The sequence below is a fragment of the Ascaphus truei genome, chromosome 1 (genome assembly GCF_040206685.1).
Source record: "Ascaphus truei isolate aAscTru1 chromosome 1, aAscTru1.hap1, whole genome shotgun sequence".
NCBI classification, from domain to species: domain Eukaryota; kingdom Metazoa; phylum Chordata; class Amphibia; order Anura; family Ascaphidae; genus Ascaphus; species Ascaphus truei.
The window spans coordinates 544,826,958-544,845,431 of NC_134483.1; positions in this window are offsets into that span (position 1 = coordinate 544,826,958).

Sequence of the window (18,474 nt, forward strand, 5' to 3'; positions counted from 1 at the left end):
GGGAAATAGCATGAGCGTGTGAAGTTATTTGTGTGTTAAGAAGTTATATAAACCTCAGCTATATAAAAACCTGTGGGTTAATTTTTGAGAGGCCATAAAAAATGTAGTTCTTAGGGCTCTGGATAAAGCTCCATGTATTTAAACTTTAAGCAAAAGTTCCAATCCAATAATTATTATTTTTCAGGAAGAAGCCGTGGTGTAACGTTATCTTATCTTTTCAGGGTCAATTGGCGAAACGCCCAGAAACAAAATGGCTCTTTGCCCGGAAACAAATCTTATAGAAAATATTTTTTCTTTAGTCAGATGAATATGCAGTGTCTTTAAAATTATAAAGCTGACCATGTGCTCAGCACTGTGCAAAGAGATTATATAAAGCAAGACATTAGTGTGAAGTCTTATACAAAATCATTTGTCTATTAACTGAATGTGATGTATGTTATAACTAATTAACCATTTAATTTTCCAAAGGTGTCCGTAAGCAGTGGTTAATGGCAAAATTGCTGTGTAATCTAGAATGGGTTTGCCAGGAAGGGATGAATTTGGGAGTCACCTCTCATTTGTGGGTGTGTCGTGTGTATAGGGTTAAATACAGGGGATACATAGTTGCAAAAGCAGTTACATAAGTGAATAAGGTATGCATTATGTAGAAGGCATTTCAATTTTTTAACAGAATCGTTACAGTGGAGTGTTTGGGGTAAAAGCCAGATAGGGAGTGGCTAGGGAAATTTGTATGGGTAAAATAATTGCTTAAATTGGGAGGGAATATTTTTCCATAACAGTGGATAGTATTGGAAGAGGGATATTGGCCTGTAGTTTGAGACAGTGTTTTTTGTCCGCACTTTTGAAGATTGGGACAAACTCTGGTAGTTTCCCAGGTCTTAGGGATATGGCCTGCAGACAGGATAGAATTAATTATGGAAACAAGTGGTTAGCAAGGGATGAGGCCCTAAAGTTTCAGGAACTTAGATTGTATCAAAGTCAGGTTCACATTGGCTACTTAGTTTTAATTTGAGGAATGAATTAGGAACATTAATAGGGAATACCTCTGTCTATATGTGGATGCTAAGACAGGAGTAAACACATTGATACAAGAATTTAGTCCTAAGTATACATTATCTCCCTATGAGACACATATGGGATGACTTATGACTATCAGCAGTCCAAAGGAACGAATTAAGGACCATGTTATTGGTAATAAAACAATAAGTTGTATGCAACTAATACATTTTTTGAGTCTCTCTAGGCAACGTTGAAAGTGCACCTACTCGAGATGGGGTTAATAGTCACATATTTCCTGCGCAAGCATGCTTTTCATCTCAGGTGAAAAGGCCTAAAGTAATCACCAATACAGCAATTAAAGCGGCAGAGTCATTTTCCTGGACCCACAGCACGTAAAGCTCGTTCCAGCTCCACCAAACGTTCCAGCGCCACCAAAGACCAAAGTCACCTAAAGCACAGCCGCATCAAGTTAACGTCTTGCCGAGTCAAAACTCTAACCGTTAACCAACGAGGAAAATAAGGCTAAGGCCAGGTTTTATCAGAACATTTCATTTTTCAGAGACTCAATATTTTTATTCTTTAGAGTGTGTTAAGTTAGAAATTTAAGGTGTATGTAGAATTGAGCCTTGATGGGAGGATTGGTTTCCTGGAAGCGTGGCTTGTGAAAGCTCTTGTATGTGTTTTGGCAGTACTCTTCACTCTCTATGTATGTGTCATGTGCAGCAAAACTTTGATCCAGAAGTGTGTTGCACCTCCACCGAAAGGAGGGGGTCACCCAGGGGCGTGTGTCAGCCACAAGGAAAGGATCATAAGTCAGCCATGTTGACCATCGCAGACATCGTCTGTTCTGATATTCTGAGTGAATGATGTATGCAATGCGTGCAGGTGTGAGGATCACGCATTAGCTTCCACAGATACCAAACCTCCTCAATTCTCAGTAATAGAATGTTGTGATGATTCTGAAAATATATGATGATAGAGATAGATGCAATTTCTTTTATCTAGCAACTGCATATCCAAAGAAAGGTTGCTTGCATAAAATAAGGTTTTTAGTATTATGTGTATAATTTCTGTATTTTTCCAATTTTTTAAGGGAACCTCTTTAAAGGGTGTATCACACACTAGGAACAAGAATCAATTTATGGGTGACGTGTCTCCACCAACTAATGAAACCTGTGTAAAAATGTATGTTTAGTCAGATAACAATTTACAGGAAGGATCTAGCCTTAATTTTGCAGTTTTTAATTTCATCATTAAACCAAGAACAGGTTCAGATTAGGCTTATGGCCTTACAAAACAGAATTGCTTTAGACTATGTTTTAGCTTCAAAAGGAGGGGTATGTGTCCAAATTGAGGAACAATGTTGTGTTTTTATTCCAGATCAGTGTAGCAATGTGCAGCATGAACTAGATGAAATACAAGATTCAAAAGAGGTTTACAAAGGGAAGTGACAGATTATCACCCTTGGGGTTAGGTGAATGGCTTAGATCACTTGGAGCAAAAACTTTTGAATGCTTGGATGTGTTTGGGAGTGTTACTTGTTGTCATATATGTGGGTGTCCCATGTTGCAAAGGTATGATCCACAGGTGTGCGACCCCCTCCCCCATTCGGATGCCACTCTTTACAGATGCCAGAAAACAACAGTCCCTTGAAGAAAGAAGATGCCGATCACAGTTATTCAATTCATCAAAAGACATATTGGCCGCAGCGCCTTACGAGACTATGACAGTGAAGGGCACGCGCCCTTGTCCTCTGAGTTATCCCTGGACTATCATCATGAACTTAATTCTCAAAAGCTATGTTTTAAGAATAAAAAGGAGGGAGTGACAAAGTGAGAATTTGACGTAAGGGGAGGGTCTGACATAACAGCACTGGGATCTATGCAACCATTTTAAGTCAGCATCCATCTTAGGTTTTGTCTGAGTGAACGGGTTATGAGATGGACGTTTTTGAATGAGGTTTTTGCTTTCAACTTTCAAGTGAGAATAAACCAAGCAGCTAACTGAAAAACCTTGAGCAAAGTGCCAATGTTATGAAAAAGGCCAGACTGCTAGGGAGGGATTCTGTATGTAGAGAAAAGGTCACCAGCTTAATAAAGTATTATTGCTGAATCATCTCATTTAGACATCCCATAATGTCATCAACTCAATGTATTCGTGTGCATAATTTGTTTACCTTTTACGCTTACGTAGTGACGACACGCAACCTTGTAGAGGGGGCGTGGGTTTAGTATTTTGTGTATAAATAATGCCTGTATGCTACCATGTCTTTGGGAGGGTTTTATTTTGAAACTCTCCTCTGCGTGTGCACCGCACAAGCAATAAACTTATTTGTCTATTCTGCAAAATATAACCTCAGACTCATGTTGTTATTTCACAGAGCTTTTATCACCAGTAAGTCTGCTGGACATCGGTGTTCAATGTAGCCAGAGGATGCCAGATGTGTGATGAACAATTGGTTGGCAGTGAAGTACCCAGATCCGGAGAACAATGGCAGCTGTCCGCGCTGCCATTTGCTCTGCCAGAACTACTAGAGCCTAACCCAACGGGTGGCATTGAGATAGCCAGGGACGGACGTGGCAAACTTGCGCATGTCCCTTGGCAATTTCAAATTTCCCGTTGGCCTGGCTTTTCATACCGGCTTAGCTCTGATTGGCTACTGAGAAAGTTCCCACGCGATGATTAAAACTCAGAATACTTTAAAGATTCTGTGAGCCAATGAGATTGGAGAACCCCAGTAGTAAGAGCGTGGGTGGGATTTTCCAAGTTGCTTCTGCGCGAATAGCAGAGCGACCGGCTTTCATTTCAAGACGGAAATCTCTGCTTGCCAGAGACTAATTCCCGATTTTAGCGCCCAAGTTCTCAAAATGGAAAGTAGCGTTCGTGGCTGTGATTTCATCCCGATTTGAGTTCCATGAGATTTGGGATAACTCGCGGTCAAGAAAGTCCAAGTTCTCAGAAGGGAAGGGAGCGGTGTCGTGTGGAACTTCACGCAGATTTGGGAACCAGGAGATTCCGGGCTAAGTCCTGGTCAGGGTAAAACTCTTATTTAGAGTTCCCTGTACCTAGGAAAGTCTAGTTTTTGACCCCAGACCCACACCAAGTGTGTCTTTTTGACTGTATTTTGTGTATCATAGTGTGTAAGCGAATTTGTGCGAAAAACTACAATTGATTTAATTACCTTGTTTTGCTCAGTGAATGATCCGGTTAAAAAAGGGGTAAATTGCCTGGTCTCCAGTGACATTGGGAAATTTGTTGCGTTAGGTTAAGTGACTTGAGTTATATCTGAATTTTGTTGTTTTTTGATTCCAGCCAATTGCAGTTGAAATCCCCAAGAACTAACAGCTCACTCTTCTCATTCTGAGAGGAAATTGAGCCAATAAACTGGGTGATATCAGTCAGGGACTGTAAAGGGGCTTTAGGGGAGCTTTAGGGGAGCTGTAGATGCAAGTAATTAGGACAGACTTAGAAAATGGGCCCCTAACTTTGATGCATAAATTTGGGATTTCTTTATTTTTCCCTTTGTCACAGGAGACCAGGTTTATTGTACACCTTTACCAGGATTATTTATTGAGCACGATAATGAAATAAATTGAGGTTTATTCACAGAAATAGACATACAGTACACACAGTGGAACACAAAATACAGATGAAAAGGACACTTACTGGGGATCCAAAATAAGTCTGTTCTAGGTGCAGGGAACTCTAAGTAAGAGTTTTCCCCTGACCGGGACTTAGCCCGAAATTCTCTGGTTCCCAAATCAACGTGAAGTTCCACACGACACCGCTCCCTTCTCTTCTGGGAACATGGACTCCTTTTGACTGGGGGTTAGCACCAAACTCCTGGTACTAACATCGTCTTGCAATCCCAACCGCGACCGCTACTTTGGATTATTAGAACTTGGCCGCCAGAAGTGGGACTTAGAATATTTACCCGGCAGACTTTTCTGAAGCCAGTTGCTCTGCTATTCGTGCAAGAGCACTTTTGAAAATCCTGCCCGCACTTCTACCACCAGAAATCTCTCCGTTCATTGGCTTGGGGTTTCTTATAGTATTTTGGAGTTCACTCACAAAATACTACTGCCAATCCGAGCGTGGAGACTTTCTCAGCAGCCAATCAAGTGAAGCCAGTCTGGAAAGCCGGGTATGCAGTGTGACGGGGGAGGGGTGCCAAGCGAGTAATAAAGGGGTCATCTCCATTAGGCACCCCCTTCCACCATCTGGGAAGTGAGGGGTTAACCCGAAATGTACTTACAATACATATATTCCCTTGCTTCACAATCAAAAGGTATGTCCCTTGGTTAGCCTATTCCCACATTTCGAGGGAATTGATGTATTTTTATTCCCGTGCCTCATGGCAAACCGTTTTATTTGTTAAGTGTTTATATTGGTACAATTATGGTGTTTGTACCTTTGCAGTGCATGCGGCAACCACATACACTGGGATCCAGGTGGGAGGGAAAGGGTTTGTGTTTATGGCCCTTTGTCCCTTTTCCCGCCTTTGCAGGCTCCATTTTGCAGTTTTTCCATAGGTCGCCATTGGGGCTCCATATAACCATATGGAGATTCCAGTGATTTGGGCCTGATATCGTAGAAGACCTGCAGGTGGCGCCCGAGAGGAGGAGCGGCGGTTCCCCATTGTAAGTCAATGGAGCCATTCATTTCAATGTGGATTCCTCGAAGCCGACCTCCAGGAATGGGTTGGCAGCCATTAAAACCGCAGACCACAAGAGCGGAAACATTGTCTTGAAGAGAGCTTTGATCACTCCCCGGTCGAGTTCAAATTCAATTGGGGTGGGAAACTTAGGTTCTAATGCACCCAGGAATAAAATAATTTTTGCCCCTAGACCCTAGAACCCCCTCACACGACACCAACTATGTCCAAGAGTTAATGACCCCGGTAAAGGGTCGCGCTCGTTATAAGAGTCGCACCATAGACACTAATGGCGGAGGTAAAAGCCGTGAGTAAAAACGGCTTAGTGTAAATATATTCTCTACTGCATACGTAGGAATCTTCTCTCGGACTTGGATCGATTATCTCCTCCGCCACTTCGGAGAGATTTACCCCCCCCGAGACCTTTTTTCCCACTCTTAGAGTGCTGGACAGGAAAAGAACGAGCAGCTCGGAGAAGTAATTGAGTCGGACACCAGTGAGCATTGGTCAAAAACCTCTCCTGTTTATTAATGGTTCCAGTGAGGTTATATAGGTGAGCGAGCGTAGAAAAAAAGCGTATGCGTGAGAAACTTACTTCCCTAGGATACAGGGGTCTCGTACTGGATTTGAACATCATCATAATCCACTAAAGTATCGGGACACTGGTGGTTGTAGTTCTAGAGTTATATGTTACAGTTGGGGGACCGGGAATAGGGTATTAATGTCCAGTGAAGCATTCGTGTGATTAACTGACTTAACAGAAGGCATAATCATTTTACATAAAGATGAACACATTAATTTGCAGCATGAAATAATAACAACTAATACTACAAACATGCAAGCGATAAATATCAGTCCCATAATAATTTTCTTTCTAACTCTCCAATCCATGCGCCTAACCCAAAAGTCCATTCAAACTGATCGACTCTCTCAGCAATGCCTGCAACAAGACTTTTGATATTGGAAATATGATTCTGCACAGGCTTTGAATGATCAGATAGATTAAAACAGCACATTCCCTCAAAATCTCGACATCCATGCTCATGTTTAAGTAAAAGATAATCAATTGCTGCACGATTTTCTAAAATTGCTTTGCGTGTACCTTGCAAATCTATCATCAGTTCTTCTAGGGCCTGGGAGGTATGATTTAACCCCTTGACTACAGCACATGCCAGTTTCTTTATGGTTTTTGCTGAATACACAGCCAATCCAGGTACTCCAACAAGGGAGACTGCTAGACTTAGAATGTCAGCATCTGATAGTAGAAACACATGTGAATTGCAATCTTCAGTGACTGAAGCAGTGGATCGTTTAACTTGGGTTTGATGTGGGCCAGGTTCTACAGAGAACATCATTATCCCTAACCTGGTGAGAGCACATAGTCCCCCGGAGATGTTTCCTGGTATATATGTGTATGTAGTATTACCACAGGAAAACAACCATCCCACGGGAAGTTTAACAGAATATATATGGCTTGGTGTACTTACTGTGTGATTACAGCTCATAGTATTATTGACGTTAAAACATTTATCATCAGCTCGATTACACAGTATTTGGGTCATATTGGGGGATGCTGAGGGTGTCAATTGTACTTGTTTACATTTGCCTATTTTTTTCAGGATTGCATGTCATTTGATAACATATATTACTCTGTGTTATATTCTGGGTCGTAATTTGTGTCATATTAGTCCAATTTTCACCAATACACTGGGGGCAGTCACGACAGTATTCATATACAGAGAAATGCTGTTGCACATCATGATCTTCTGCCAAACTATCATTATTGCCTATGCTAAACACTTTTAACAAAATCTATACTGGTGTGGGTACTGCTATTAAACAGCTTGTGATTATGTCCATTGTGCTGGCCATATCGGATAAACAGAAATGGGACATATTCAGTACATCAACAGCCAAATGCTTCCAGATATTAGTTTTGGCTTCTGTCAGAAATGAAGCCATACGTTTGGAGCGTGTGTAATGTTTTTCTGGCAGATTGGAGAAATTAGACTGGACCTGTGGTACATGGGTTTCGCTTTCATCTTGTTCTCTGGAAAGGAGAGAAGAGATTTCACCTTCCCCAGAGAAAAAAGAGCTTTCTGGTGAACTATGGTGAGTGTAGATAACAGAGGTGCTAGTATAAGTCTTAGATATTTATTTCTCATATATGTCGTACAAAACCCATACTAATAATGTAAATATGCCAAATATTGCAATAAGGTGTATACAGGTGAGCCGATTCTTCTGAAATCGTGTCTCTACTCCTTCGTGGATTTGATACGTGTTGATGATTCTTCAGTCAGCACGGCTGTACGGGTCACTGCTAGGATCGTGGTTGGAAGTCCGTAGAGAGGCTTCGTCGTCCCTCCTTTGCCGGGAAGACGCTTGACCACCACTGTGTCTCCGGGCTGGAAAGGATGTGTCGGCTTATTAGAAGGGAGTGGAAGAGACGAAGAAACATCACCATAGATGCCATTCAATTTCTGTATCAAGTGATAAACATAATTCTCCTGAAATTGTTCTAGGTCTCCAACATTCTTCGGGCAATATGTACCATGAGCCCAGGGAGTTGGAAACGGCCGCCCCATTAAAATTTCAAATAGTGACAATGTGGTAGTACTATTCAGGGTCATTCTGATTTCTTAAAAACAGAGACAGAACATAAAACACAGAGCTTAGTGCACATCCAGTGAAACTCATACACGGTACAGTGCCTAAATATATATGTATAAATATCTATTAAATAAAATGGTCTTTTAGTATAATATTTTTGGCCAAAATTGTTGTAAGCCCATGAGCCAGTAAGTAAGTATCATTCTGATTTCTGCAAGGACTGCGGGAAGGACATCTGGCCATCTTGAAAAGGTACCATTTGTTCCCTTACGCAGTTTATCATTGATCATGCAATTGGTCCTTTCTACATGACCTGAAGACTGTGGGTGATATGGTATGTGAAACTTCCAATCTATAGTGAGAGTCTTAGAAACTCCTTGAGTCACCTGAGATGTAAAATGTGTTCCTCTGTCACTATTTATTTGAAGTGGGCATCCCCACCGGGGAATGATTTCTTTACAAAGTATTTTTAAAACGGTCTTTGAGCTTTTGTTCGTTGTGGGGAATGCTTCAACCCATTTGCTAAATTGATCTACCATTACCAGTAGGTACTTTAGCTTTCCTGCCGCTGTTGGCATTTGTGTGAAATCAATCTGTATTTGCTCCATTGGTCCACTAGGTGGCGGTAAATTTTCATGTTTTGCGGGTCGTGTGCCCTGCGTGTTGTTTCTGATGCATGTTAGACATCTGACTAATTGTGTATCGACTACCTGATCAATGTCTCTTACTAAAAACAATTCCTTAATCTGATCACTTGTCGCTTTCTTTCCCTTATGCCCAATTCCATGAAAATGTGAGATTAAAATAGGGCTGGCTATTTTAGGAAAACCTATCACTGTGCCCTTAGTCCAAATCCCATTTTCATCTTTGCTCAAACCCTTTTCCTCCCATAATTCTACATCCTTTTCCTCCGCAAGTTCCTGTAACATTTTAAGATCATAGTCTGGGAGATGGCATGTCATTACCATATTGAGCTGTGTGTCAACAGTAGTGTTGTAGGCTGGAAACATAATCTGTGATTGGGCAGCCTCTTTAGCGTAAAAATCAGCCAACTCATTACCTTTGGCCTCATCTGTTTCTCCTCCAGCATGTCCTTTACATTTAACAATTGCTAGTTTACTGGGTAGCAACATGGCGTCCAGTAACTGCTCTACCAATGTGGCATGTGATATGACTGCCAAAACCACGATTTTTCCATATCACGCCAAAATCGTGTACCACTCCGTATGCATAACGAGAGTCTGTGTAAATGGTTACCGTATTCTGTGATGATACTTTACATGCTTCTGTCAATGCTACTAACTCTGCCGCTTGAGCTGAAACAAACGGTAATGCTCCAGAACAGACTACTGTGTCTGGTAACCTAACTACTGCAAATCCTGTCAGATATACTCCATCTGCGGTTTAGAGCATGAACCATCTACAAACAATACATCTCCCTCCTCAACGGGCATACTTTCTAAGTAGCTCCTTACTGACGTGTTGGGTATGTTTTGTTGGCAGTCATGGTCTTCATTGTCTATGTCAGAGTTATGCAGTAACAGGTTAGTCAGAATTTGAGCTGGACCAGTGTGTGGTGGGTGATATTTGACAGTGAGATTTGAGATAGATGTGAGGATGGTTTTGTATCCAGTTCTACGCTGTGCGGTCATATGCTGCGTAGTGAGATTCCTGAGAACATGTAGTACCTGGTGTGATATATGCAAGGTTAGTTTGTGTGACAGCACAATAGGTTGTACTGTTTCTACCAAAATAGCGAATGCAGCCACCTGTCTTAAACATGCCGGGTACCCCTGCACAATCTCCTGACTTTTGTGTGGGGCTAAAGAAAAGAGACCCCAAGGGCCAGAGGTGCACATGTGCCAACTAACTGGGGCCATGATCTAACAATGTTCCCACGTTAGCTGGCAAGGAGGGATTGGGTGCAGATAATTGTCACCCAATGTCTTGCACTCAATGCCAGGCTATAGGACTGAAATCACATATAAACCAGTGTCAGCCCTATGCCCAGTGTCTTCGATTTTACCAACTACTTGATGCCTGATTGCTGTATGAATTGCCAATCCTGTACTGATTACTTCATTACCCAACCCCTAAGTAAGTGCTATATTTTGTCTGTTATTTGTATCATCTTGTGTGTTCACCTATCTAAGGAATAAACTATCTTTATTATATCTAAGTCGTGTTCAATTCAACCCAGAGACTTTGTGTATGTTATATCCTATCACAAGTTACTGTGACATGCAGGAAATCTGAAATTGCAAAGGGACATGAGCAAGTTTGCCATCTCTGTCCCTGACTACGTCATGCCACCCACTGGGTCAGGCTCCTCCAGGTCTGGTAAGACAAATGGTAGCCCGGAGGACTACCATTGATCCCAGGACGTGGGTACTTGAGCCTTTCCCTGTTACCCAAATGGCTTTCACACTTCAGGCATCCTTTCATCTCCGATGTCCATCAGACTTAATGGGTCAACTTGGTAGCCCTGGTAGCCTGTTTGAACATCGGTTCCAAAAGTCCCAGCTCATATACAGTGCACAACAGTACATACAGCACTATCACAGTATTAATAAAATATCTTTTAATACCTGTCTAAGTCTCTGGGTATGGTGAATAGAATAGAAAGCTGCACTTTTATTTCTACTAGCCTGTATTCCCCCCACACACACTATCTACTGGACTCTGAGAGTCCCCTCACAAACTTATCTACAGTTGGAACACCCAAAAATCCAATACTGTTTCTGGGCCCCCTGGGCATTAACTGGGTGTCCCCCTTAATCTAGGGACTCCTCATAGTTACCGGGACACTTTCCATCCCTTTGCCCCATTTACCTTTCTGGGCTGTGCTGAAGCAGGGTATCCTAGTGGTGAGTCGAGCAAGAGCTTTCAAGGGGAGATATTGCCAGGACAATGTGCCTACATGTATCCGAGAATCAGGCATGCTTCCCGGGTACATTTTTAGGGGAACCGACAACTCCGGACCCCAACATCCTAGGCACATTCTGATAACAATTCCTCCGCAAACCCCCCCTTGAAACTCATAATATCCTAGAAATCCCTGCTCGCTGGCATGCCCAGAAACGAAAAACACATACTTTTATTACATGTTATGCATTGAAGGGATACAATGTTACTGAGCCCAAGAGCTAACTCTATTGAACCCTTATACCCGGATCAGGGGTTACCAAAACGGGCTTAACCTTTATTTGAGAGCCTGGTTACCCCCTACCATCACAGGGGACTCAGAGTCCAGACTGAGTCCAAGGGAAAGTGTGTGGGGAATAAGGCAGATAAAAATAAAACTACAGTATTTTTTCTTTTCTGTCCCCTGTACCCAGAGACTCAGAAGTGTATTAAAAATACTTTAATGTAATATTCTTTTTACATTCGGAACCGATGCCCAAACAGGCTGACTGAGCAAACCCATAGTTGCCAGTAAGTCTGCTGGACATCGGAGTTCAAAGCAGCCAGAGGATGCCCAGAGGTGTGAATAACATTTGGTCTTTGGGGAAAGGCAGAGTACCAGGTCCGGAGATTAATGGCAGTCCTCCGGGATACCCCTTGCTCTGCCAGACCTGTGGAGCCTGCCCAGCGGGTGGCATTGAGATAGCCAGGGAGAGAGGTGGCAGGCTTGCTCATGTCTCGTAATAGACAAAAATAGGATTATGGCGCACAGCCAAGAGAGTGGGTCACAAAAATAAATTTGTAAAAATATATAGCCTTATTGGTCCATATTAAAAAAACGGTAGTGTAACAAACCTACGCGTTTTGCGTGCGTTGCACTTTATCAACCACTCCTTGATAAAGTGCAATGCGCACGAGCGTAGGAGGTTTGTAACACCTCTGTTTTTTTAATATGGACCAATAAAGCTCTATATTTTTACAAAGTATTTGTGGGACCCACGCTCTTGGCTGTGCGCCATAATCCTATTTTTGTATTTTCTGATAAAACTATTGGCAGCTCAACTGGAGACACAGGACAGAGGTACATCACAACGTGAGTATATCATTAAATACATTATTAAGTGAATCTCTAGTGATAATATGAGTCCAGGGACTATCCCAACGAGGTTTTGAGGAGTAGGTTTCAATCCACTAACTCTTACCTTCAGGGTAAATAAGTCTCTTCATGGACTTCATAATTTTTGAGAATCACTATTGCCATCTCTATTGATTGTATACCACTAGCCTCATGCCCTGTGCCTCTGTTTATTCGTATGTTGCGCACTTTCCCCCACCCCTGGGGTCTCTAGCATCTCATTAACAGTCTCTTCACCCTCTAGATGATCATTAATGGTATCAGAGATAGTTTCATTTAATTGTTCCGGCTCACCATCCAGTGGTGTAGCCGGTATCTCTGGTTCACCGTCTCCCACTTGTGGAATAAGAAGAAGGTGGTTGCGGTGCCAGACCCTTACCAGACCATCTGTGCCTTTTATACGGTAGACCGTGAGGCCCGGCATTTGCGACACGACTTCAAATACACCGTCAAACCAACGGTCAGCGAGTTTGTTTCCCGGGAATCCCTAGGCTGCGGCGTAGCACTGCATCTCCAGAACGTATTTCTCGGTGTCTGACCGTGTGGTCATAGCGCCTCTTGTTGTTGGCATTGAGTCGAGTAGCGGACTTCTCGGCTTGCTGGTAAGCCAGTTGCAGGTTTTCCTGAAGCCTTTGCACGTATTTGAAGTGTGTTGCATTGTGTATCCCGTCTTTTGACAATCACAGACGTACATCCACTGGCAGGCTGGCTTCTCGCCCTAACATAAGGAAGTATGGGGAGAATCCCATAGATTCGTGTCAAGTACAGTTGTACATACGTCCGTTTCTGAGGCACATGGCACATGTAGTCACTGTCTATGAGCCTTTCCCTCTTGGCCACCGCTTTGCGCTTCTCTTGCTGATGCGCAAAGCTCCTCCAGTGCCGCCGCACTCAGGGCATATCTGCGCATGCGCAAAATGGCAGCTCCCTGCACTTGCAGCCTCCGTGGGACTTTGGCTACCTGATCGCCACTCCGGAGCATCGGCACTGCATCAGGTCCCTCCCCGCACTCACCGATGTGCGTGCACGCTACCGCCGACAGCCGTGTACCCCCGCAACACTCCCGGCACGCGCCGCCACAGCGGAGGCAAGGGGGGGGCAGAGGGAGACCTGGCCACACGTATAACTAAGCGTATTAACACTTAAGGATTCAGCGCTGGAGCGCTCAAATCACTACAAACTTTTTTCATACTTGCGCATGTCTTTTGGCTATTTCAGATTTCCCGCTGACCCGGCTTTTCTAGCCGACTTGGCTCTGATTGGCTGCTTGGGAATGTTCCCACACGTTGGTTGGTTGTTCAGTTTTGTGAATGAAACTCAGAATACTATAAGAATCGATGAGCCAATCAGATTCGGGGTTCCGGGTAGTAAGAGCGCGGGCGGGTTTTTCAATGTTGCTTCTGTGCGAATAGCAGAGCAACCGGCTTCGATTTTGAGCCAGAAAAGCCTGCCCGCCTAAGCCTAGGTCCCGACTTTTGCGCCCAAGTTCTCAGAAACGATCGTAGAGGACACTGCCGATTTGAGTTCCAGGAGATTTGGAATAACATCAGAAGAGAACGTAGCGGTGGCGTGTGGAACTTTATGCCGATTTGGGTTCCAGGAGATTCCAGGCTACAGTAAGTCCCGGTCAGGGTAAAACTCTCCCATAGAGATCCCTGCACCTAGGAAAGTCTAGTTTTCGACCCACGGCCCAAAGTAAGTGTGTCTTTGTGTCTGTATTTTGTGTATCATTGTGTGTAAGTGAATTTATGCCGAATAAATTACAATTTATTCAATTTTCGTGTTTTGCTCAATGAGTGATCCTGGTAAAAAGGTGTAAATAACCTGGTCTCCCGTGACAATATGCAAATTGTTTTGTATTTTGAGTCATCAGACCAAGCTGGTGAAACGTCATAATTTTGGTCTGCTTGTAATTGCATCAGTGCCATTTTTTCTCAGTTAGCCTTTACTCGCTGCGCCGCTCCTTCTCAGCCTTTACTCGCTGCGACGCTCCTTCTCAGCCTTTACTCGCTGCGCCGCTCCTTCTCAGCCTTTACTAGCTGCGCCGCTCCTTCTCAGCCTTTACTCGCTGCGCCGCTCCTTCTCAGCCTTTACTCGCTGCGCCGCTCCTTCTCAGCCTTTACTCGCTGTGCCGCTCCTTCTCAGCCTTTACTCGCTGCGCCGCGCCTTCTCAGCCTTTACTCGCTGCGCCGCTCCTTCTCAGCCTTTACTCGCTGCGCCGCTCCTTCTCAGCCTTTACTCGCTGCGCCGCTCCTTCTCAGCCTTTACTCGCTGCACCGCTCCTCCGGCTGTCACCAAAGCTATCACGAAAAATCTTAGCCTTTTCTACCACCATCAGATTATGTACTAGAATCTAGTCTATATAGCTATAAATAAAAGCTTCAGGAAAGGCTGATCAGTGTGGCATGAAACTTTAATAGAACATAGTGCAAGCGGATCCTGAAACGCGTCAAGAGGATCCGCTTGCACTATGTTCTATTAAAGTTTCATGCCACACTGATCAGCCTTTCCTGAAGCTTTTATTCCACGGGTGTGCGGCGTACTGACCTCCCTGGGGAGGATTTCTAGTGTTCCGGTGCCTGCTGCCTGCACGCCGGGCTGTGTATGGTGTATCTGTGTCTCCCTGCTGTATCCGGAAGTACCGGCACTGCCGCCGGTCAGGTGACCACCCACCGCGATCGAGCGGGTGCAGGGTTGGCGGCAGAAGAGATTGCTGGCGACGTGAGAGGATCATCCCATCAAGAGACAACGCAGACAGAGGGACACACAGCATTGTTCATGCAGGAAGACAGACGGGCCACTTCATTACGTCCCCCAGTGCAACTGTAAGTTATCTTCCTTCAAGTTTTTCTCCAACCTCATTGTGCTTATAGCTAGCCAGTTGCAGAGAATTACATGTAATCAATAACACACTGGGGGATAGTGGCAGTTATCAACCAGATTTATTGTCAAAACACCATTTCACAGCTGCAGCTACACTTTCTGAGCGCCTGGTGGGTTAACTGGCTGTTTACCCGTTTTCACATATATAGCTATAAAGACTGAGTCAGGATACCTTGATTGGCCTTTGATACTATGGAGAAGACGTACCTTCAGGTTTCCTGCTCCTGGAATCCATGTTTTTTAAAACTAGTACATATACCAACTTCTTCATTATTTCTTCTGCGTCTGCAAGAACAAACAGTTACCACTGTGATCCGTACAGAGACAATCTTCAGAGGAAGAAACACAAGGAAAAAAACATTTCTAATACATATGCAGAATGTCATCTTTATACTTATACTAATATTTTGCTTATTTCTCCTTTGAATAATGTAGATGTAGCCAGGTCCCCTCCGGTCCCCCGGTGTTGCACCTATCCACTCCTTACCTCTGTTGCTGCAGGGGCTAGTGTGGGTGGTGACAGGTTCGCCTGAGGCTCCAGCGGCCCTCTCTGCAGGGCGCCGCCAGTTTTGGGCAAGGTTGCGCAAGCGCAGGGAGCGCCAAGAGTTGCAGTGGCCATTTTGAGTGTTGCGCATGCGCAGTGTACTATGCGCATGTGGTGGCCCATAGGAATAGGCTCTGTGGGGACTACAAGCCCCATAGTGCTTAGGGGCAGGGGACCACATGACACCAGGGAGCCAATCTTGCGGCCAGATCTCCTGCAGGAGGCGATACTATTTCACACTCAGAACCAGGAAGAGACAGTCGGTGCTGGGACAGGATATGGGTAAGAGGTGTGTGTGTAGGGGTCTGTGACCCTCTGCACTAGGACAGATTCCACCTAGGCCCCGACTCATGTTAATAGATTGTGGCTGCTACAGGGACAGGCCCTTAGGTAGGGACCCTGCCCCATAGCTATTTAATAATTCAGGGACACAGCTGCTGCGCTGCGTGACCCGGATGCTTGTGGTCTGGGACCAGACTACTGTGGCGGGGACAGAGACTATCTTCACAGTGGGACAATCCAGTGGGATACCACCCCACGCGAATCCCTATCTGGTTTCCTGTCGGCGCGCTCGGGTGCTGGAGCTCCCGGCAGGTACCTTTTCAACAAGTGCACCAACAACCACTACACTTTCCATAGTGGGCCACGTGATTTCACACATTGGAGTTTGGTGTGGGACTCTTGGGACATGGTGTTTGGTTACAGCCGTGCGAGGTGTGTGGGTGACAGCCGTGCGAGGTGTGTGGGTTACAGCCGTGCGAGGTGTGTGGGTTACAGCCGTGCGAAGTGTGTGGGTTACAGCCGTGCGAGGTGTGTGGGTTACAGCCGTGCGAGGTGTGGGTTACAGCCGTGCGAGGTGTATGGGTTACAGCCGTGCGAGGTGTGTGGGTTACAGCCGTGCGAGGTGTGTGGGTTACACCCGTGCGAGGTGTGTGGGTAGTTGTACCTCTTAGTTATTATAGAGCGGTTAAGATATATGTTGCAAGTAAAGATTATTGCAATTTTACCCAGTGTGTTAGTATTGTTAATTGATCCTGCAAGGGGCTCCTCCCACTAAGCTGGGATCCCTCTCAGGAGGAGGCCCTGCACCAATACCGTTATTATTGCACCTCAGGCTCCTCGTGGCGGAGGATCAGGATCCTTGTGAGCCAAAAGGTAAAGGCAGCACCAGTAGCGATCTTGTTTAGGGGGAAACAGGGCTACATATATCTACTATGTTGGAGCAAAATGGGGAAGAGAGTCTTGCAGCCGCCGCACCTGTAAGGTCAGTGAGGGATCCATGATCCAGCAGCGGATCAACGAGGGCTGAAGATTAGGATGATGATGAAATATGGTTTATATCTTTATAGAGTGACATGACTACATTTAATGTCAAACATTGTTGGACAGGAACTGTTGTCTCGAAGAACTCGCAGAGGAAATGTTGAATGTGAGGTATACCCAACCACTGGTGGGACTACATGGTCCTGAATGTCACACCCTCCCGCAGTTACTGACCATATCCTTATTAATAACAAGGGACAACTTCATATTTTACATAAAAACGTTGAAACATAATTTGGTTTCTCTTATTTACCTTTCTCAGGATCACCGACAAAATTGGGAACATAATTTACTGGACCTGTCTGAACTGCATTCTCTGCAGAAAAGGACGAATGAAAGATGTTAACGTACCTTCTATCCCACACACATATTTAGCAGTACATAGCAGTTTATATTCTATTACAAAAATGAAGGTGACTGAGGGTATTTTTTTTTATCATCCCTACCTTCCATGTAACATGAAAATGCTGCACTGTATAATGATACAGGTATAACACAGTATACAACCTTCCAGCTCTTTAGACACCTGATTTAGCTGCCCTCACCAGCACTGAAGGAGTTACATATTTAGTTACAGATTTGGACTAACATCAGAAGAGAACGTAGCGGTGGCGTGTGGAACTTTATGCCGATTTGGGTTCCAGGAGATTCCGGGCTACAGTAAGTCCCAGTCAGGGTAAAACTCTCCCATAGAGATCCCTGCACCTAGGAAAGTCTAGTTTTCGACAGCAGTCCCAAAGTAAGTGTGTCTTTGTGTCTGTATTTTGTGTATCATTGTGTGTAAGTGAATTTATGCCGAATAAATTACAAATTATTCAATTTTCTTGTTTTGCTCAATGAGTGATCCAGGTAAAAAGGTGTAAATAACCTGGTCTCCCGTGACAATATGCAAATTGTTTTGTATTTTGAGTCATCAGACCAAGTTGGTGAAATGTCATAATTTTGGTCTGCTTGTAATTGCATCAGTGCCATTTTTTCTCAGTTAGCCTTTACTCGCTGCGCCGCTCCATCTCAGCCTTTACTCGCTGCGCCGCTCCTTCTCAGCCTTTACTCGCTGCGCTGCTCCTTCTCAGCCTTTACTCGCTGCGCCGCTCCTTCCCAGCCTTTACTCGCTGCGCCGCTCCTTCTCAGCCTTTACTCGCTGCGCCGCTCCTTCTCAGCCTTTACTCGCTGCGCCGCTCCTTCTCAGCCTTTACTCGCTGCGCCGCTCCTTCTCAGCCTTTACTCGCTGCGCCGCTCCTTCTCAGCCTTTACTCGCTGCGCCACTCCTCAGCCTTTACTCGCTGTGCCGTGCCTTCTCAGCCTTTACTCGCTGCGCTGCTCCTTCTCAGCCTTTACTCGCTGCGCCGCTCCTTCTCAGCCTTTACTCGCTGCGCCGCTCCTTCTCAGCCTTTACTCGCTGCGCCGCTCCTTCTCAGC